Here is a 23,319-nt window from a genome sequence, read left to right as displayed (position 1 = left end):
TATATACCGGTACATTTTTTAAAAATAAGACGACAGCCCTGTTTTAGGACGTTTTTGTTGTTTGATGTTTTGCTGTGTTATTTATATTCTGTTGGAAGCCACCCAGAGTGGCTGGGGCATCTCATTCAAACAGGGGGGGTACATAATAATAATAATAATAATAATAATAATAATAATAATAATAATACACAGGGTCTCACTGTGTCTTAATTAAATTCTAGCACTCATTGGATCCAGGACTTTAAGGGTGCCTAGCATCCACAATTCATAACAATATATACAGACTAAGCATAAAAATGAATGCTCACAGCATTAATACATCAAAACAGATCCTGCAACTCCATTAGAGAGACCATTGAAGCCATAGCTTCTGATGCTCAAGAGAGAGAAAGTCAGGCCTTTGTCTCTTTCCATCTCTAATCTCAAGACTGCCAGTCTATTTTGTTGTCTTTGACACATTCAGACCTTGGTGGCATGCCTTTTCCTGCTCACCTCCCAGAAGGATCTCCAACTAGTAAGATTCAGTAGCAACTCACGACCCTAGCTTACATTACAAAGCAGACACTTAATGGACCTTGACAGGCTATTTACATAAAAAAAGAGAGTGCTTTTGGCCATTTTAGCCATCCCTGTTTGGGCAGACGGCTATACAGCTATCAAACTACAAAGCTGCAAGGGCACCAGAGAGGATATCCATTGCAACCTCAAATACAATTAAAAAATCCTTAATTAATATCCATTTCGTCGTTGTTATTGGGGGCGGGGAGGGGAAGCAAACAGAAGAGGAACATTTTGATTCAATTAATTAATTTAACCAAAAGCATATACAGTGGTATCTTGGTTTTCAGACTTAATCCTTTCCGGAAGTCTGTTCCAAAACCACAGCGTTCCAAAACCAAGGTGCGCTTTCCCATAGAAAGTAATGCAAAATGGGTTTAAAACAACCCCTAAAATAGCAATTTAACATGATTTTTACTATCTAATGAGACCATTGATCCATAAAATGAAAGCAATAATCAATGTACTGTACTATAAAATAAATAAGACAGTATTGTAGATGGTAAAAATCAAAATTACTTTTTTTTCCTTACCTGCACTGATGATAGTCATTGTCTGGATGGGGAGCTTTTATCCATTTCTGCAGTCACACAATCAGTCAATCAATCAGTAGCTTAACTCGGTTCCACACAGTCACAAAAGCAAATTAACCCCAAAAGTCTCAAAAACATGCAAAATAAATAGCAAAAACAAAAGCACCAAACTTAATCTGTTCCAGAAGTCTGTTTGACATCCAAAATGTTCGGAAACCATGGCTTCTGATTTGTGCAGGTGCCTTGGAAACAACAGCTGACAGCCGCATCGAACATTCAGCTTCCGAAAAACGTTCGAAAACCGTTAAACTTACTTTTGGGTTTTTGGGGTTGGGGAACCAAGGCATTTTAGCACCAAGGTACGACTTGATTGTGATAAAACCTCAAAGATGTTACAATAATTAACAGAATCATTAAAAACAGTTACCAGTAAAAAGATTAAACACATCAACAAATGGATTTCTTAATTATTTAACAAAATAACATACAAATGAGCATTATGGCCAGTCCTGGTTCTCACTCTGCCTGATACTAGAAAGAAATAGGATAGGAAGAAATCTCCTTCTCTACATTATCTCACAGGTTCCCTCTGCGCTACTGTGAAAATCACTGTAGGCTGAGTCTCACCAGCCATCCATGGGAAAGAAATTAATAGAGCAAAGAGTATTGAATAGGATGGAGACATGCAAGAACACTGCAGTGGCCCGACTTCTGCCCTGGGCAGTCATTGGGTGAGGTACATCTACCCCTTCAGTTTCCCCACACCCTAACTTTAGGACTGTACAGTGGTACCTCAGAAGTCGAATGGAATCCATCCAGAAGTCCGTTCGACTTTCAAAACACTTGGAAACCAAGGCGTGGCTTCCTACAGGCTGCAGGAGCTTCCTGCACTCAATTGGAAGTGCAGAAGCCACGTCGGACGTCCAGGTTCCAAAGAACGTTCGCAAACCGGAACACTCACTTCCGGGTTTGCTGTGTTCGGGAGCCAAAACGTTCGACTCACAAGGCATTCATCAACCAAGGTACGACTGTATTATTTTGTGGCATTTGCAACAAATTATTTTAGTCTGCTCTGATAATGCAATTGAAGGTCAGAAGGCACATCTAAATAATAAAAAATAAACATAAATTATGCATCTCATAATGGCATATTTATTTATGAGCAGACCTTCTGAGCCTGATAGCAGTAGAATAACCCTCCTCCGCATTTTATTTTCCCTTCCCTTCCCAAAACCAAATGTATATTCAGCACTGCGCTCAGCTGCACAAAGAGGGCCAATCCTTCATTTCCAACTATGTCTAGATAGTGTGGGAGGATAGCTGTCTGTCAAACACTGTAGCTGTCCTTAGAAATCCTAAAGATATACAAGCTCTTAAGTTTTATAGGTATTTTTTTTAAGGCTTCTGCAATGCCGCAAATCAAGCTATATGGCTGATACTATGATTTTATTTTAAATCTGCTAGGAACGTTGACAAATTGAACTTAAACTTTATTTTGCTGACGGATCAATATGCACTTCATAGTCATGGAGAAAAGGCTTCTTGCTTTAACATTAATAACGCCTAATGTGTTTGATATGCGACATCAAGAAACATTTAGAAAACAACAACTCCACCAATCATACCATATACCATTTTCTGAATTGCAAAAATAATAAACAAAGTGGAGAATGATACATAAACAAGAGCCATTGTTCTGTCATCTTCAAGGGGATCTACACTTGCAGCAGAATCTCATGTTCCAGCTTTTCCTGAACTGAGAAACCTATGAAAAATAATGCATTTGCTATTTTCTTATTTTTTTAAAAATAGTAATATTTTATTATGAACCTTGATTTCTCTTCTTTAAAATGTTAAGTATGTGTATTTCTGATTATTTCTAAATGTGCATCTGCATATTGGATGCAAAGCCTAGTCCTCTTTTGTCCTCTCTTTTGATGGTTTCAGCAATGCACTCTGCAAGGCTCAACAGTTTGCTTAAAACAGTCCTTACTTAAAACTCCAAAGTCTGATTTCTATCATATGCAAAATACACATGAAGGTGCTATGAAGTTTGATCGCATTTTCCTCCTCTGCTGCTTCCTGCCATAACTGCCTCCCTTTCGATTGCTAGCTGCTTGGAGCAGGGACATCACTCATGGTTTTACTTATGTGACTCCAGAATGTACCATATACATATTGTATAAATAAATATATGAATAATTGTCTTGCCAAATGCAAGGTGGTTCTTTCAGTGAGATTCAGAAGCAATACAAACACAAGTGATTGAGAAGATTAAAGATTTTATTCTAAACAGCAAGAATTATATACCTTACCAAACAAGCACTTTGATCTGCCACTGAGAAGCCCTCAAGATGTGGCAAAGTGACCCCAAGGTAGTTTCAGGTTTCGCAGCCCTGCGATCGATCAGCCCATGCATGAGCTTCTCTGAACTATGCCCCCAAACCATGCAATTTATAGATCAGAAGGTCGGCGGTTAAAATCCACGCGACGGGGTGAGCTTGGTCCCTGCTCCTGCCAACCTAGCAGTTCGAAAACATGTCAAAGTGCAAATAGATAAATAGGTACCGCTCCGGCAGGAAGGTAAACGGCGTTTCTGTGCGCTGCTCTGGTTTGCCAGAAGCAGCTTAGTCATGCTAGCCACATGACCTGGAAGCTGTACACCGGCTCCCTCAGCCAATAAAGTGAGGTGAGCCCCGCAACCCCAAAGTCATCCGCGACTGGACCTAACAGTCAGGGGTCCCTTTACCCTTACGTTTAACCTGTATGGTTTGCCTGACTGCCTACATATTACTAGCTACCTACAGATAATTCATTAGCTAGCCACCTCTCCTAATGTCTCACTTCAAAGGAGGAAGGTACACAGCACTATTACTTCCTTCCACATACAGTGGTACCTCGGGTTACATACGCTTCAGGTTACATACGCTTCAGGTTACAGACTCTGCTAACCCAGAAATAGTACCTCTGGTTAAGAACTTTGCTTCAGGACGAGAACAGAAATCGTGCTTTGGCGGCGTGGCAGCAGCAGGAGGCCCCATTAACTAAAGTGATGCTTCAGGTTAAGAACGGACCTGTGGAATGAATTAAGTACTTAACCCAAGGTACCACTGTAATAGGGCATTAAAAGGCTGTTCTCAGCCATCAAAGAGCAGAACAAGAGACAGAGAGAGGAAGTAAACAGAGGCAGGAAGAAATGTGCATGCTAGATCAACTAACTCCTCAAAATTACAATTATCATCCGGAAAAGATTGCCCATGCAATAATACTGTTATCTATTTTTTTATTGCATTCCACAAATGTGCCGTTAAAAGCAGTTAAAGTAAACAGCAGATCTATGTTGAGGAGAGAGAGAGAGAGATCCAGCTGAGAAAGACTGTTGGGACAATAGTGTCTACAGTTATTTTTCTGGAAAGTGCAGATAGTTGGTGCCTGTCCTGCTGATGATAAAGCCAAGGTTGCAGGTCTGATCCTCATATGGGACAGTTGAATATTCCTGCCTTGCAGGGGGTCAGACTAGATGATCCTCAAGGTCCCTTCCAACTTTACAATTCTATGATTCTATCCAACAGGAATGTGTGGTTTTTTTTTATTATTATTTTATTTTTCAATTTTTATTTATACTTTTCAAATTTATGCATTTCATTTATTTTACAGTCATTTTAGCATTTCAAAGTTTGACTTTCTTTCCCCTCTTTCTGCATTTCCTTCAATTTATTTTTTAATATCTTCTGCATATCCAAATTCATTTAATTATCTACTTTAAATATAAACTCTTATGAAACTGCAGGTTATTACAATAATCCTGCCAATGTTTTTATCTGTTTGCAATTTATCCGTAAATATTCAATAAACCATTTCCATTCTTTTATTTAAAAAGTTTGTTATCTTTATTTCTTATTCTTCCAGTATATTCCATAAGTTTTTGTATCCATTCTTCCTTTGTTGGGACTTCTGCTTCTTTCCATTTTGGGGCGAGTAGCATTCTTGCTGCTGTGGTAGCACACATAAATAAATTACTATACAATTTAGGTCTCCATAATTCCCAAAAGAAAAGCTTCTGGGGTTTGTTTTTTTACAAAAGTTATTTTGAACATCCTTTTTCATTCATTATATATCATTTTCTAGTAATAACAGGAATGCTATTCCACAAAACAGCCACACCGAAATCCCTGTGCCAGTGGCGGACCTCAGGTTCTCAAATTCCAGTGGCTCCCCGTGCAACTCCAAAATATGTCCCCCCGCCTCTCACCTTCCATTCAACATAATAGTTACAGAGCCCCCCATGTTGCCCCAAGGCTCTGTACCCAGTGCAACTGGTCACACTTCCCTAAATCTGACTCTGCCTGCATCAGGGTCTGTGGAGCAGAGTTGTGATATCTTTGGAGCTTACAGAAGTAGCTCTGCAACAGACCACAGTGATCTACCAAGAAGGTCCTTCAAGGACCCTGGTCCCAAGCTATATAGGGCCTTACATGTTACCAACACCTTAATCTTGGCCTGCTAGTAGATGGGCAGCCATTGCAAATCCCCAAGGAAGGTGTTGGTGGTAGTTTGCCCTCAAGCTGCAGGCTGCCATTAGATGGAGACCTTGCAATCTCCAAGTTCCAAGCTTCAAGTTACAAAAAAGGAGACTCCAGCTAAACATCAGGGCAAACTTTCTGACAGTAAGAGCTGTTTGACAGTGGAAGGGACTCCCTCAGGAGGTGGTGGACTCTCCTTCCTTGGAGGTTTTTAAGCAGAGCTTGGATGGCCACCTGTCATGGATGCTTTAGCGGAGATTCCTGCATCACAGGCCTAGATGGCCCTTGGGGTCCCTTCCAACTCTACAATTTTATGATTCTATTATTCCTTCTTCACCAGACTGTGAAGATCGAAACTATAAATGGAAAGCGATTGGAGGAGAAGGGGGCAGAAGCTGAAGAAAGAACTGTGAGCGTATTAATGTAACCTTGTATTATGTTAACTGTATTTCTGTAATACTGGTTGTTCTGTAGGTTGTTGTTTCTTTAGTTTACTGTACACTACTTAGAGGTAGAGAGGTGATAGATAATAGATAGATAGATAGATAGATAGATAGATAGATAGATAAAGATAGATGATAGATAGATAGGTAGATGATGATGATGATGATGATGATAGATAGATAGATAGATAGATAGATGATAGATAGATAGATAGATAGATAGATAGATAGATAGATAGATAGATGATAGATAGATGATAGAGGATAGATAGATAGATGATAGATAGATGATAGATAGATATAGATAGATATAGATGATAGAGAGAGAGAGAGAGAGAGGTGTGTGTGTGTGTGTGAGAGAGAGAGAGAGAGAGAGAGAGATGGAGAGAGAGAGAGAAAGAGAGAGCGCAAGTATAGAAATGGTGTAAAAAAAATACACCGTATTTTTCGCCCTATAAGATGCACTCTTTCCCCTCCAAAAATGAAGGGGAAATGTGTGTGCATCCTATGGGGTGAATGCAGGCTTTCGCTGAAGCCTGGAGAGCGAGGGGGGTCGGTGAGCACCGACCCCTCTCACTCTCCAGGCTTCAGGAAGCTATCCGCTAGCCGTGGGAGACCCAGCTCTCCTAGGGCTAGCGGAGAGCTTGCCTGCACCCAAAAGCTTGGGGCACGCTGAGAGCTGTGGGAGAGCCGCGCGGCTCTCCCACGGCTAGCAGAGACCTTGCCAGCACCCAGAAGTTTGGGGCGTGCTGAGCTCCGCACGCCCCAAGCTTCGGGATTAGCACAGTGCTCCACTAGCCCTGGGAGAGCGGAGACCTTGCCAGCACCCAGAAGCTTGGGGCGCGCTGAGCTCCGCACGCCCCAAGCTTCGGGATTAGCGCAGCGCACCTGGGGGGGGAAATAATTTTTCCCCCTTTATTTCCCCCCCAAAAAACTAGGTGCGTCCTATGGGCCGGTGCGTCCTATGGGGCGAAAAATACGGTACTACTAGTATTATTACTATAATTCACAATGCTATACAAATTCCAGATGAGTAGTCATGTTAGTCTGCTGCAGGAAGACAAAGGCTAGCCCTTTATTATGAAATAGCTTGGCTTTATATAAATTCTGTAGAAAGTGCAGCTGAAACAAAAAAAAAAAAGCAAACTCCAAAGTGACAACTTACTTGCACAAGTAGGACATCTGTGCAGGGAAAAGGTGAAGCCGGTGAAATAAATGCGGACCATCTGGCTTAAGTATCTTGACAGGGGGGAAATGAGTAACATATTTCGGAGAGGTAAAGGTCTGGTTTAATTGTTTCTTAGGTTAGAAACAAACCCTTTATGGGCCACCACTTAGTAAATGAATTCTAATTAAAAGCCATTCTGCAGAGAAGCTGGCAGTGATGAAGAGAGAGGGTTGTGCTCATGTTGCCATGAACATTGTGCACAAACAACACACACACACTTGCACTTTCTCTTCTGTTGCAAATAACAAACGGTCCTCTGAATTACATAATCATTAGATGAAACCATGCATCAAGTTTCTCTTGTCAGGGGACCCTTCAAAAGTTTAACCTAATAGAAACCCGTTTTTAAATAAAAAAAACCAAAGGGAACGATAAAAGACAGAATTGTCACGGCGCTTGTCAACAGCTTGAGACTTGGCTGCGACAAACAGCAGGGAAATTAGTCGATAAACATTTGCAGAATTAGAAATCACTTCCCTTTCCCATCTGCACACATTTTCTTTGAACATTTGTCCACACAGTTTCCAGTGAAATCAGCAGCTCCGGCTGCCAGCGTTTATACGGGAACTATTTGTTAGCGGGTATCTCTTTGGCGATCTCTTCGGGAATGAGAGAGTCTGGGAAAGAGCACAAAGAATATTGCTTCAAAAGAGATTCATGGTTGGGGAAGGAAGGGGCAAATGTGCAGCTGAGAGCTCCTCTAGAGTAATCACACTTGGCTTTTATGGAAGCATTATACAGTGGTACCTCGGAAGTCAAACAGAATCCGTTCCAGAAGTCTGTTTGACTTCCAAAACATTCGGAAACCAAGGCACGGCTTCTGATTGGCTGCAGAAAGCTCCTGCAGCCAACCAGAAGCCGTGGAAGTCGTGTCAGATGTTCGGGTTCCAAAGAACGTTCGCAAACCAGAACACTCTGTTATGTACTAAGCTTGGATCCTAGAGCAATAGGCAGATAGGATCCTAGAATGCAACAACTGATTGGTTTGCAGGAGAAGACCAATCAGGCTCCAGGAGGGAAGCAGAATCAGCCAATCAGATGGGATTCACTGTGTAAATAATGTATATAAAAGCCTGAGGTTTGGGGGGCAATTCAATCACTGTTTTAACAAGCTGCAATAAAGATCATGAAATCACTGCAGGACTCCGAGTATATTTCAACTCACTTCTGGGTTTGCGGCATTCGGGAGTCAATATGTTCGACTCGCAAGGCATTCGGGATCCAATTCAGGATGCTGCTACTGAATGAAGTTCAATGGGTGAGGATCACCTGGCAACTACTTTTATATGTCTTTTTTTGTGTGTGCCTGGAAAATATCTTCTCAATTTCCTAAACCTTTCAAATCATGCTGTAGCTTTTAGCACTGTTTCAGCTCTATTGATCTTTATTTGTTCATCTCCAATTTGTTTGACCTGGTTTTTATTATTATTTTGTACAGTGCTTTTAATGTTGCATTTTATTTTATTGCCTTCTTTTGTTTGTTAGATTTTTATACTGTGAGACACCCAGAGAACTTCTTGCTGTAGGGAAGCCTATAACTAATACAAATAAGTCCTGTTGGATGTCTGTATCATAGATGCTAAAAAGGTTTATTTAATTACCTTTTAAAAATCTGACTCATCACTCAGAAGGGACCATCCAGAGTAGCTTACAGCTCACTCAGAATGACAGCCCCTGCCTTTAGGCTTACAATTCATAGAGACACGACACAAAAGGAAAATTGATTGGGAGAGAGGAGGAAAGAGTGAGGCAGAGCTCCCCAGGTTTTCATACCAAGTGTACAACCCATGGACCACACACTGTCTTGTCATGCAGGGGGAGGGGGTGAGCAAGGCCAAAATTGGATTCCACACACCCCCAGCCCTCAAGCTACCTTCCCAAGCAAGGCACCAAGCTTTGGGAAGAAGGTGTGAGGCTCTGGCAGGGTCCTAGAGCCCTTCCAGCTTCTTCCCAAAGTTGGAAAAGCACTAGCTAGGCTTTGGGAGGAAGCAGGAGGACTCTAGGACCTTGTCAGAGCCTTCACACCTCCTTCCCAAAGCCCTACACTCCACTTACCCAGCTCTGGGAAAGCAGCATGAGGGATGGGTGGATGTCAGATGTAGCCGAGGGTCACCAAAAAGGCCTTGAGGGCCACGCATTGGACCAGTCTGATGTGAATTATTTGGTATGACTACGCTCCACAGCAGAGCTTTCCAAACTGTGTGTTGCAACACATTAGTGTGTCGGCTGCAGTGTGTAGGTTTGTCGCACGAACACTTCCCTTGCTTGTCACGGGGTTGGAAAGGGGTTAGTTTAACCTCTGGTTTGCTAGTAAAACTAGATTAATGTTTCACGAAATGATGCATGTCTAAAAAGTGTGTTAACAACATGAAACATCTGGAAAGCTCTGTGCAGCATGTGCTCATATTATTAGCGTAAGGAGTTATAAAGGGACTCTTGAACAATGGATGTGAAGCGATGTGCTAGTTGTCATAAAATACTTTCTTAGAGTCACCTTTGATGAAACACATCTTTAAAGCCCTAAACGGCCTCAGCCCACTATAACTGAAGGAGTGTCTCCACCTCCATCATTCAGCCCAGACACCGAGGTCCAGCTCCAAGGACCTTCTGGCAGTTCCCTTCCTGTGAGAAGTGAGGTTACAGAGAACCAGGCAGAGGGCCTTCTAGGTAGGGCCGCCCACCCTGTGGAATGCCCTCACATCAGATGTCAAGGAAATAAATGACTATCTGACTTTTAGAAGACATCTGAAGGCAACCCTGTTTAGGGAAGTTTTTAATGTCTGATGTTTTATCATGTTTTTAATATTCTGTTGGGAGCTGCTCAGAGTGACTGGGGTGGGGCCTGGCCAAATGGATGGGGTATAAATAAAGAAATGCATTATTATTATTATTATTATTATTATTATTATTATTATTATTATTATCGTTGCTGTTGTTGTTTTAGAACCAGGGTTTGCAATCCAGACTGGAACTCTAGCAGAGAAAATTGAGCTTGACTGCTTGCTCCTGCTGTAGTCCTGATATTGATCGAGTGTCAAGGACTGGCTGGATGAGGAGGAGTGGTGGAATCTCCCTGACCAAGACCACCACCCCCCCGGGAAAGCATGGAGGAAGAGGATTTGGATCCTGGATCCTGGTGGTGGGAAACCGGCCACACCCCAGATGAGGGAATGAGCTGGAAAGTACTGGAGGCTGGGAGCTTGAGGGACAGCAAAGAGGCAGAAACAGGAATCAGACTTCTCCCACAGAGCCACTCTGACAGCTTGCAGCCCCCTGCACTCCCAGAATGAGGCATTTTTTTTGCATGTTACTGAGCCGAGAGCCAGGCAGACACAGAGAGGGTCCTTCAGAGTACACCACAGCAGAAGAACACAGAGGAAGGGTCCTGACACCCAGAGCTAGAGAGTGAAGGTGGAGCTACAAACCAGTTCGGACAACTGCTTTATTAAGACACGGGCAACCATTAGAAGTCTCTGTGTGTTCTATGTTCTGTTTCCTTAATAAAGAAACTAACAGTAGGTAGGCCAAGTCTCTCTCTCTCTCTCTCTGTCTCTCTGACCTGTGAACAACCTGCTCTCCCTGTTGGCTCCCTGACATAGGGATCCCCCACACTTGCTTTTGGCGGTGCAAGTGAAAGTTTATTTCTAATGCAAAAAGCAAGTGCAGACGAAAGGATTAAAGCCCCTCCCTCCCCATTCTGGGGTCCCAATTACGATGAGCCCCACTTCCTCGCCAACACCTATATTGACTATTTAAAAATCTTTCACACTTCTGCTAATTGCACAATGACATTTCTTCTACTTTGACCTTTCTTTAAGAGGTGAAACCTTCTGAGATAGGAGATGGTAAATCATGCTAGAATGTCAAGCTCTTTGTGATTATGATCCATCACTGCAGAAGTTCCGAGTTCAGGGTGGGAAATGACTAATTTCTGGAGTGCTTATCTAACATCAGATCCTAACGCTGAAGCTTGTTGATACTTAATCATGCACCAGCCGTGAATGTGGGCTGCAAACACAACTGCTAAGCCTCTATCTGCCTCGTTTCTGTGTTTTAAAGAGGCTTCCAGCTGGCTTTCCTTCAAGAGCTTAAAGGGTAAAAGGCGAGCACATCACACAATTTTTCCAAAGGAGCCCAGAAGAGCTGGTTTGCCAAAGACACAGTCCCTGATTGCCAATCGCGCTTCGAAGTTCTAATCAGATTGGACTTTCGCGTTGTGAATAGCTCTGTGAAGATTCCCACAGGGCACGGTGCTTAGCATCTTTTCATCTTCGAATACACATTTCCCCCCCTCCCAGAGCTCATCTAAATGCCATCTTTGTATCATACTTCTGCCAAGAGCAATCAGATTTATTGCTCCTTAACGTCATTTAAATAATTTATTTAGCTGGGTTTCATCTTTCCTCAGACACCGACAAGGGACCTGGAACTGAATCAGCCCCAAATAAAGCTTCTCAGGTGCAGTAGCTACTTGGAACAGGAAAACATCAAAACCAAAAACAGTGATTTAATTAAGAAACCCTTTGGTAAACTCATTAGTTCTCAATAGGCAGGACCAGGCAGATCTAATTGATGAGCCAGTATCTGGGAAGAGCTACAGCTCAGAGGTAAGACCACCAACAAAGGGAAGTACCATCACCTGGGGGTCCTAGGTTTATGATCCTAAGGGACAGGACCATAGCTCAGTGGTAGAACATCTGCTTTGCATGAAGAAGGTTTCAAGTTCAATTCCTGGCTTCTCAGAGTAGAACTGGGAGAGACTCTCCATCTGAAAACTTGTAGAGCTGCTTCTGGTCAGTGTAGACAGTACTGAGCAAGATGAACCAAAGGTCTCTGTACTGAGCAAGATGAACCAAAGGTCTCTGTACTGAGCAAGATGAACCAAAGGTCTCACTCAGCATAAGGCAGCTTTCTATGTTCATGGAGCATGTTCTTTTCAGGCAGAAATTCTCAGGATCGGTTCCTAGTGTGTGTCCAGTCAAAAGGATGTCAAACTGTACAGATTGTACAGTCCAGGTATACACTTGTAACAAAACAGCAGGCCTGGATGATAGCAGACCTTGGGAAATTAATGTTGATAAGAATAGACAATACTGAGCTAGATGTATGTTTGTGAGGTCATGCCATTATTACTATGACCACAGTGCTATCAGGCCACATTGGCAATCAGTAGTGAATGGTGCAATGGGATAGCAGCACTCACCTCAACTTTCAACATCTGTCCTTGCTGCTTACTGCAGCAAGGCAATAGGAAGGTCAGTTGCAAACACACCACCAGCAGCATTGATCTGGCTTAGCTGGTGCATTTGCACCGTGTTGACCTCTCCATTGCCTTGCCCCTTACCCTCCCCAACCTGGTGGGCACCAGTGATATCAGGTGAGCTGCTACTGCAAGATACTGGATGTAAGAAAGAAGAATGAAGAAGTATCCTGTTCTATGGAGTGACATAACCAAAATCCAAATGTCCACATTTTTATACATCCTTGAGTCTTATCAACTGAAACTCATTCAACACACAACATGACTGCTCTGGACCCCTGCTGAGATCCATCTGCTGTAACAGTGGAGTCAAGGTCCCAGCAGATGCGGGTGATATTATCCACAAAGTGCTTTGCAAACAAGTCACAGCCAGCTATCAGTTCTGTCAACCTCCTTCAGGCCAGACCGTAAAAGGCCCCACCTGGAAAAGCTCTGCGGGATGGCGCAATGAGAATGCAATAGAAGCCACAAAGTATGCCTTCTTTGCTGCCTTCACTGCCGCTAGGTAGGTTCAATAATGAACCATTGTTCAGTTGCATTTGACTGGAGTTTTCATCTACTCACATTCAAGCTGTTTGTTTCCTTGCCCAGGGAGCCAAAAAGGCACCACGAAGTGGGAAAGGGTGCTCAGGGGCAATCATGTCAGTAGCCCAAGTTATTCAGAATTCCCAGAATTCTGGGCTTCAACAGGCCAGTCTATCAGCCAGAAAATCCCCAGAGCCATTTGAAACCCATTGGATCCATCAGCCTCTGAGGGCAGGCCATCCTCAGAAGTCCCCCACCTCTATAGAGGGGGAAAGGTGCTGAAAGCTGGCTTCATTAGCTACGAACCCCAGAATCTGGGATCCTCTCGAAAATGGTGCCAAAGTTTATTCACACCTGGGTTTGAGTGGGTATTGCTCCATTTGTGGGGCACTGCAAAATACGGGGGTTTTGCTGCAAAACTTTGGCGCCAGTATGGAGTGAATTGGACAATGCTGGGTTTGGAGGCATTAGCTACATTTTGATGTATCAATTACTCCGTTTGTGGGATGCTGCAAAACGTGGAGGTTTTGCTGTAATACGATTGCAAAACTTTGACACCCATTTCGTGGGGATCCCAGATTTTGTGGTTCATAGTTAATTAAGCTCTGAAAGCCTCAATCTCAGCAGGAAGTGATCTGACCATGACAAGGGACTGATGTCAATATCCTCCATTTTCAGAAACACCTCTTCCTGCCTAGTTGATAAAGCAAAGTCCAGAGTGTGGCCTGCCTCATGCACTGGGCTGGTGACATGTTGGGACGGTCCCATGGTTGTCATGGCAGCTATGAAGTCCTGAGCCAGTGTGGTGTAGTGGTTAGGAGCGGTAGACTCGTAATCTGGTGAACCGGGTTCGCGTCTCCGCTCCTCCACATGCAGCTGCTGGGTGACCTTGGGCTAGTCACACTTCTTTGAAGTCTCTCAGCCCCACTCACCTCACAGAGTGTTTGTTGTTGGGGAGGAAGGGAAAGGAGAATGTTAGCTGCTTTGAGACTCCTTCGGGTAGTGGTAGAGTGGGATATCAAATCCAAACTCTTCTTCTACCCCAGAGCCAGTTGCCTCAGCATGAATATTGAAGTGCCCCCAAACCAGCAGTCTGGGAGGCCTCAACACTGCCTCTGAGACCAGCTCTGTCAGCTCAAGCAGGAAGAATACTAGGCAGCGAGGCGGACAGCAAACCAGCCGAATCCCTAATCTGTCCCAATTGCCCAATGCCAGGAATGTGAGGCTGTAGACATTGTGAATGTTATGTTCTTTCTTTGGGGAAAATAAATTAGTCATTTCAGCATGGCCACAAGCCTTCTCTAGCAGGGGCACTTGGAACAGCCAGTATGGGATGAGATGCAGGGAAAATTAAAAGAGTCCAGGGCAGGAAGCCAGAAGAGAAAATTTTCCATAACTAGCAGCTCCCACAAGGCTTAACCACAGTAGCTACCAAAGGATGCTGCCTTATAAACTGCTCCTTCTAACTCAAACTCTTTCCACAGCCCCTTATTTAGCATAGTTTTAAGTGATATGAGCTTCCTTTCCCTTGCTGTCCCATAACCTCAATAAAACATGAATTATCTCATTTCACTTCCTACAGCATCTGCTTCCCAATTGTGCAGTTATGTAAACGTTGGCTGTAGTGTGTATTCTCTTTACAACACATGAAGACTCTGGGTTGCTTTCCAGGTTTGCCTTTTATAAATGGCAAAAGGATTTACATTTCTTACCATTTACAAATATGCAATGGCCCCAGGCAGCAGTAACTGGACTTGTTGTGGCTTGCTATTCTAAAAAAAAATCTGTTATTTTCCTTCAAGATAATCCTAATGTACACCATTGTCATTTGCTGTTAAAGGCATCCATATTTAAACTGCTGTTCTTCTAGATGACATTTGAGTCTCAAAATGCAAAGCGCCTTTTGTTACTTGGTAAGAATTCTTGCACAGCATTAGAATAAATAGAATATCTCAATGAGGAATTAAATGAGCGTCATTTGTGGTCCTTGGCACATCAGCAGAAGATGCTTGTAATATATGTTTGATTACACTTCACAGTGAAAATATCTGCTTGTTTTGATTCGAAATGTTTGGCACTGTGCCTTATTCTTAGAATATGCTTCATGGCCCAATGCTATGAACAATGGACTTGAAGCAATGATCTACAGAAGCTGGCATAAGGGTCTTAGCATGGTGCTTAGTGTTGCATAATGATTAACCATCCTCTCAGCTCAGATCAGTCTAGAGTCCTACTATGTGAGTCCTTTCTCCCTATACCCTGTCTCAAATTCTGCTCAAAATACTGTGTATTGCTTAATACACAGAATCTTAACACTTGCACATACATATTTAACAGGAACATCTGGTACTTTTATGAGACATGGGACAATGAATCCTTTGAGATACAGTGGTACCTCGGGTTACATACGCTTCAGGTTACAGACTCCACCAACCCAGAAATAGTACCTCGGGTTAAGAACTTTGCTTCAGGATGAGAACAGAAATCATGCTCCGGCGGCGCGGCGGCAGCAGGAGGCCCCATTAGCTAAAGTGGTGCTTCAGGTTAAGAACAGTTTCAGGTTAAGAACGGACCTCCGGAACGAATTAAGTACTTAACTCGAGGTACCACTGTATAGATATGTATTTCCTTCCGGGGTGGAGTGGGGGGGGATGGACTTTTGACTCCAGCTGGAGGTGAATGTCTATCATGATGCCTTCCGACCTAAATAACCTATGTCTGAAGTGTACTATGACATTTGAGGAATCTCTGATGTGCACAAAGGATGTTGTACAAGAGAGATGGAGAACCAGTGGACTTCCAGATGCTGTTGAACTCCAACTCTCATCATCCCTGAACATTGACCATGCTGTCTGAGTCTGAAATTCAGCAACACCCAAAGGGCCACAGTGTGAGGCAGCAGAGAAACCAACCCACATGGCAGGTTACCCGGAATGGACAAGAGGAAGAGAAATGGAAGAGAAAAATCTTACCATCCATTTTTATTCAATATTCACAGAGAGAGGCTTGGGAATGTGGCCTCTCAGAATAATGGTGTTGCTCAGAGTGAGTCTCCACCCCTCCTTTTCTCCCATTATACGTCATCACTATGGGTGCTAAGATCCCATAGTGATGTGGGATGGGAGAAACCCTTCATCAGGCCTTGGAGAGCATATGCCAGTCAGAGCAGACAATATTGGCCTACATGAAATCAACTATCTGATTATGCTCAGCACCTTTACTTAAGTACAGAATATGATGTGAGAGTGTGTTGTGGTAAGTCAGGCTGCTATCTAACCCCACCTCTCATGAGAGTAAGCCCATTGAATTCAATAGGAATTACTTCTGAGTAATCATAGTTTAGGGTTGCTGTGTTCATAACTTCAGTCCAGTGAGCTGTGCTCCAGGTCCACACAGTAGCTGATTCTCTGCAGCCGGCAAGCTTTAAACAGCAAAATGTCAACATGAAATACAATTCACTTTTCTCCTTGTTGACCCATTTGGGCATTAGAATGAAAGCTAGTTGTTTATAACCCAAGTCAACTGATGGGCTACAATTATTGCATTAACAAAAAACTTCCTCCCTAGCAAGATTAATGTTGAGCCTGCTGATTAGCTTGTATTAGGAAATTAAAATATATTTAAAATAGAAGAGGAGGACATACTGATAACGCCCTGGGAGAATTTAGTAGCTTTAAAAAATCAATAGGACAGAACATTTCCTTTGTTTGCAATGGGATTTCAGTTAAGAGGACAGTCAAATCAAGTTCTGCACAGTATCTTTGACTGGGGAAGTTATCTGTGGAACACTGATTAGTTTCGAGTACCTATTTCTGTCCTCACTTAACTTCTTCAGTCAATGTTGATTATCAGTCCACATCCCGACAACTTTCTAATTGCATGTTAAAAAATACCGCTGCCTAACTTGACCACTTAACTTGCGGCGATGCTGTTTCATAATATGGTAGTACAAAACTTTTCAGCCCGTGCTTCCAACATGGATTTAAGGAAAACGCACTGTATGTAATTTCAGAAAAGGCAAAAAATAAAATATAAGCCTTCTTCTGGCGATATGATTCAACATCACCCATTTCAGAGGGCACAAGGAGAATGGGATGACAGAGGACGAGGTGGTTGGACAGTGTTCTCGAAGCTACCAGCATGAGTTTGACCAAACTGCGGGAGGCAGTGGAAGACAGAAGTGCCTGGCGTGCTCTGGTCCATGGGGTCACGAAGAGTCAGACACGACTAAACAACAGCAACAAACACTCAAGGCTCTAAAACACACGGGTTGTTCCATTGGTTCTGAAAGTTCCCCAATTCTGACAGTCACCATCCATAAGAATACAAGAGAAACTTGCTGGAACCAGCCAATGACCCATCTTAGTGCAGCATCCTATTCTCACAGTGGCCAACCATATGCCTGTGGGAAGCCTGCCCCAGCACTCTGCTTGCCCCTACTGCCCCCTCACAAGATCATTTCATCTGCTGAAGAGGGCTCTGCTTGAACTCTTACCAAGGATGGTTCCCAAATCCCTCACTTCTCTGTTTCTCACCTGATTTGGGACATCCAAATTACCTGGCCTTGTTTCCAATATGGATGCAAGGCGAGCGTTGTGAGTTACCAAGGTCTGCAGTCACCACTTCCATTGTTTTGTTTTTATTGATTTCAGAATCCTGTTCAGAGCGTTGTGTGCACATGGCTTGCTCCTGCTCTCATTCCTCAGTCTATCATCGTCTTCCCACTCCTCTGCATTCCTGATACGCATGCAGTTTGCTACAGATTTCAGTTCCCTGTGTTCATTATTGTCTTCCCTTCCCCAAACTCTCCATCACTGATATGAATGCGTACATTGATAAAGCACTTCAAAAACTGATGTGATCATAATTACAGCTGGATCAAGATTCTTGTGTGTTTTACCAATGGACAGAAGTGTGTGTGTGTTGGCATTTCAGAAGCAATGGGAATAAATTGAGGCAAGGCATGAAAATGGGGAGGAGATAGAAATAAATAACCTTCCCCACTTTAGTAATCTCCAAGTCATTCTGACCTGAGTCCAACCTGCCTTGCAATTTTGCATTGACTCATAACTGGTTTGTTGTTTTACCAATACACAGGAATCTGTGTGTGCTGTGTATCACCAGCCTATGCAGTCTTTATAGTTACCATTGTTGACATTTCAAAAGCAAGGGGGGATGGGGAAAAACCCATTTCACTTCAGTGTATCTGCCTGTACCTTTCTTAAATTAGAAAAGAAAATATGAAAAGTGGGGGAAGGGATTGGAAATTAACTCCCCCACTTGGGTGATCAGCACCCAAATTTGGCATTAGATCAAAATAGCTTCGTACTAGCCCTCTCATCTGCCACTTTCACTCTTTCTCACCTCTTCCTGCATTTTCACAAACTTATCAAGCTTTTAGGGTAGAGGAGGGAAAACAGCAGCCACCTCTAAAGCTAAAGGCTTTAAGCTCTCCCTGCTGACATGAACGCCAAGTGTTGTTTTTTTATTCTTTCTGACTTATTGACCAGAAGGATTTTTTTTTAAAAAAAATGAATATAGACTTAAGCTGACAGCTGTTGCTTCACCTTTCAGTGAAGATTCCTGAATGTGCTAAGAGCTTGCATTGCTTATTCCAGTAAGTGTTCAAAGTATTTATATTAGCACTATAGTAGTAATAGCAGTAGCAGAATCTACTGGCTGCAGACAGCTCTCCCATAGGGCCAACACTACTGAAAGGGAAGGTCTCGACAGACTTTTTAAAAATTGGGTTTTATAAACAGGAATATTGTTATAGAAATAAGTATACCAAGTTTTCTCATGTCATTTGTATATCACAAAAATAGCATAATAAATGTGGAAAAATATCTACAACATATGTTTCATCATTAGGGGTCAATATATAAGTTCTTGGTTCATGAATTGGTTTAAACAATTAGGAAGAAGAAGAACAAAGGAGGGAAGAGGGGGGAGTGGGGTGGGGGTCGGGTGTTTATTCTTCTATTATTTTACTTAGTGTGTGTGAGGGGTTGTGTCAGTGTTACTTGTATGGGTTCTCTTACTGCTCACTTGTATTTCCTTGTGGTGAGAGAGGTTGGGGGTGGCTTAGAGTGTGGTTGATTGTCTGTAGTGAGAATTGTTTTTGTGTGTGAGCAGGGTGTGAGTGTGTATTTTTGAATCAGGTTAGCCAGATTGATTCATATGCTATCGGCAGATTCTTCTTGTTGTCTTGTTGTCTTGTGTATGTGATAAAGGGGAACCAAACCAGGGTGAAGATGTCTTCTTCTATTTTTCCCCGTGTCAGTTTCAGTTTATTGGTTAGTTTTTCTAATACGGCTGTTTCCCATACTATTTGATACCATTGGTCACCTGAAGACTTTGAAAGGCTGGCGAGACTGTCAGGAGTCCTGCCAGCCTTTTTAAGTCTTCAGATGACTCTTCTCCTTTGTGGAGACAGCATTTTGCAAACACAGTCAGCATGGCCCATTGGGAGCTCTCCAGGGTCCTGATTCATGAGACAGATAATCGCTATCGCCTCTCAGAAGCTCACCAAGATCTCACATAACAAGATAATAATTAATTATGAGTTAAAGAGGTTTGGGGGAGAATTAAAGCTGGTTCTATATGAGGCTATGACTTATATCAGTTAAAGATGGGGAGCTGGTGAGAGAAGATAATCAAAGGAAGTGCTCAGATACAGGATGAATTCCTTTGAAGAAAAGCCATGGTAGAATTGACTAGGGAGGTAGAGAACAGTGTCTTCCTTCCCTGCCATTTCATAGCTCAAACTGCTTCCAAAAGATATTAGGTTTTGACTTCAGACTCATCATCTGGTCATTGATTTCCACAGATGTTTGCTACTTCTGTGAAAATATGGAGAGAGTGAGACAAGAAGGGAAGGGATTGAAACCAATTATGCTTCTGAGGAGCTGAGAGAACAATGGCAAAAAATGTTATTGGGGGCATAGACAGAAGCAGGAGATACTTTCCCCACTGAGAAGAGTGAAATTGTCTATTTAAATTATTTGGAAAACTAGACATTGGTCAATCCCTAAATGTATGCCTTTCCTCATCTTGTTTCCTCTCAAGATCTTTTGGTGCCTCAAGACAGAAGCCATCTTCTATTCCATGAAGAGAAGCTGACCAAACTGCCTGTGAAAACCTATGACACTGTTGATGGTACAGTGTCTTCTCTGCATCTGAGGAGAAGCTTACAGTTCAGGGCAGGTCACATGGCATACATAGCTATGTCCTCAAGCTTATCACTGCTGCCATTCACACACACACACACACACACACACACACACTATCAAATGTGTTATGCGAGACTGCCTCACTTTGCTGAAGAGCATGGCTGGCCCTGTTCCCTCTTTTCTGGCATTGAAATAAATATTTGGAGAAAATTTTCAAGGAAATCCTCCCACTTTAATTTTGCTTGCAAAAAGTTATATTTATATTAACAGTCTATTTTAACCTTCCATTCTCAATTATGAGTGCCGTTACATTTTTATGTTTTCTTGGAGAGGTTCAGGAATATTGAGTTCAGCACAATATTTGGTAGGCCTTTTCTTATTCTGCTCTTGACAGCTTGCATTCACATATTAAATTTAACTGTCTTAGTCAATGTCACCTGGCTAAGTGATAGTGTCCTGAAGAGTTCATTGTTTCAAGAAGAAGCCCTCAGAAAACCTCTAGAGCTGACCAAAAGGTCACATAGATCCCACCTGCTGTCTTCCAGAGCTAAAGAAGCAATGACAAGAGCCTTCAGAGGCACGAAAATGAAGTTTTGGCTTGCTTTTTTTAAAAGAAACTTAGTATGCCTCAAAGAAATGAGATTTTATTATTCACGAATAGCAAAGGTATTGCCAGTTGTATGCAATTTGACACTGTATACAACCTGAAGTAGTGACACGGTGAAATAGAATTCCAATGACTTTATTATTCTGTTTGAGGGGAAATGGAAATCTATGATTCATAAGGAACTACTAACATTTATTCTAACTGTAGCAAGACTCATTGTAGCCAAGAACTGGAAGAGCACAGAATTAGACTTTTTTTTTCCAGAATGTCTCCACCAAGTATGGTTATTGGCCTAAGTGGAAAAACTCACTAAGCAATTCCTAGCAATAAGAAACAACAAGCAAGATAATGTTTTGCAAAATGGTGCTGTTTTACTGATCATTCAACCACCACCACCACCACCACAACAACAACGGAAAGTTAATTTGGGCTAATTGATTTCTTTTGAGAGAGATAACTTCACAAAACTTTTTTTATAGAATAGTAGAGTTGGAAGGGATCTCAAGGGTCATGTAGTCCAGCCCCTGTCGTGCAGGAATCTCAGCTAAAGCAACCATGACAGATGACCATCTAACCTCTGCTTTAAAACCTCCAAGGAAGATTCCACCACCTTCTGAGGGAGTCTGTCAAAGAGTTCTTACTGTCAGAAAGTTCTTCCTGATGTTTAGTCGTAATCTCCTTTCTAGTAACTTGAATCCATTGGTTTGGGTCCTACCCTCTGGAAAAGGAGAAAACAAGCTTGCTCCATCTTCCATGTGACAGCCCTTTAGATATTTGAAGATGGCCATCATATCTCCTCTCAGTCTCCTCTTTCCAAGCTAAGCATACCCAACTCCTTCAACTGTTCCTCATAAGGCTTGGTTTCCAGACCCTTGATCATATTGATCACTCTTCTCTGTACACATTCAATGCTATCTGCAAATATCATGTACATGATTGATTTTTTTGTCTTCAACAGTAAACACACTTAAATTAAAGGTAAAGGGACCCCTGACCATTAGGTCCAGTCATGGCTGACTCTGGGGTTGCAGTGCTCATCTCACTTTATTGGCCGAGGGAGCCGGCATACAGCTTCCGGGTCATGTGGCCAACATGACTAACATGGCGAACCAGAGCAGCGCACGGAAACGCCATTTACCTTCCTGCCGGAGTGGTACCTATTTATCTACTTGCACTTTGACATGCTTTCGAACTGCTAGGTTGGCAGGAGCAGGGACCGAGCAACGGGAGCTCACCCCGTCATGGGGATTCGAACCGCCTACCTTCTGATCGGCAAGTCCTAGGCTCTGTGGTTTAACCCACAGCGCCACCTGTGTCCCCTAAAACACACTTACCTGGCAGTCAATCTCATTGAATTCAGTGGAACTTGTGAGTAGAAATAGAATCATGGAATCATAGAGTTGTAGAGTTGGAAGGGACTTCAATGGTCATCTAGTCCAAAACCCTGCAATGCAGGAATCTCAGCTAAAGCATCCATGACAAATGGTCATCCAACCTCTGCTGAAAAACCTCTGAGGAAGGAGAGTCCACAATCTCCCAAGGGAGACCTTTCCACTGTCGAACAGCTCTTACTGTCAGAAATGTAAGGGGGTATACTGCAATCTTCTTGCACACATTCCCCCCCCCTCCCAGAACCATTCCAACTTTTGCTAGCCTTTCCTTATTGTATTTGTTTCTTTTCAAGTTGCACTCCCATTCTCGGCTAAAAGTTGAATGCACGCATCATGTGCTTTCTCTGATAAAGGGTGACAGGCTTCTTTTACTATTCAGAGCGACAGACCAAAAAGCAAAAAAGGAACTCTTTCCTTGATTTATATCAGATAAGTTTAAAAGCTTCACTGAAACGTGGACATTTCCCCTAAATTAACTTGGACAAGCTTTTTTAAATAATAATAAAAAGCTACGCACCATAAAAGAATAATGAGTACAGTACTATAGATCATTTCTGGGGTGGGGGGGGGAGGAAATGAGAATTTCCCCTAAATAATAACGCTCACCTTTAGTTTAAGATTCATCAAAGTCTGGAAAAGAGGGGAAAGGCATTTCAGCAGTTTCACAGCTGCTGCGGTTGTGAAGGGGAGAAACGTGAATCATTCAACATAATAGAGGCCCATAGCACTCTTTTCCTTGGTGTGCCAAACACTATAGAAAAAACATCATTGAATTGGCATGGTGTGAAAAAGGTGATTTGATGATGCTTAACATCTTTGACAGTATGTGAAGTCCTTTGACATTTACTGCGTCTGCCCCCATAGCACTCGTACAGATGTATTCTGGGGACAGTCAGTTTGAGGATTATTATTTTTTAAATGCAGGTCTTTTCTCCCTTTCAAGGACATTTAAGCAGAGTACTCATCTGTGTGTGTGCGTGCACATGTGCTTGTTGAAGCATAAAGGTAAAAGGACCCCTGACCGTTAGGTCCAGTTGTGGCTGACTCTGGGGTTGCGGCGCTCATCTCGCTTTATTGGC

The 23,319-nt window shown here is 42.7% G+C and overlaps 1 long non-coding RNA gene across 1 annotated transcript in view; it reads left to right on the top strand.

The window, feature by feature from the left end:
• The window catches only part of LOC310688340, a 55,027-nt gene extending 34,592 nt beyond the window's left edge, over positions 1–20,435 (top strand). The window contains exons 3-5 of the long non-coding RNA XR_014516871.1: positions 1,330–1,450; positions 5,955–6,023; positions 20,139–20,435. This is a non-coding gene — a long non-coding RNA (uncharacterized lncRNA). The remainder of the gene's footprint in view (positions 1–1,329; positions 1,451–5,954; positions 6,024–20,138) is intronic.
• The last annotated feature ends 2,884 nt before the right edge of the window (positions 20,436–23,319 follow it).

Source organism: Podarcis liolepis (genome assembly GCF_965112155.1).
Source record: "Podarcis liolepis genome assembly, chromosome: 11".
NCBI classification, from domain to species: domain Eukaryota; kingdom Metazoa; phylum Chordata; class Lepidosauria; order Squamata; family Lacertidae; genus Podarcis; species Podarcis liolepis.
The sequence above is the reverse complement of the archived record's forward strand: the minus strand, read 5'-3'. Positions and strand labels throughout refer to the sequence as shown.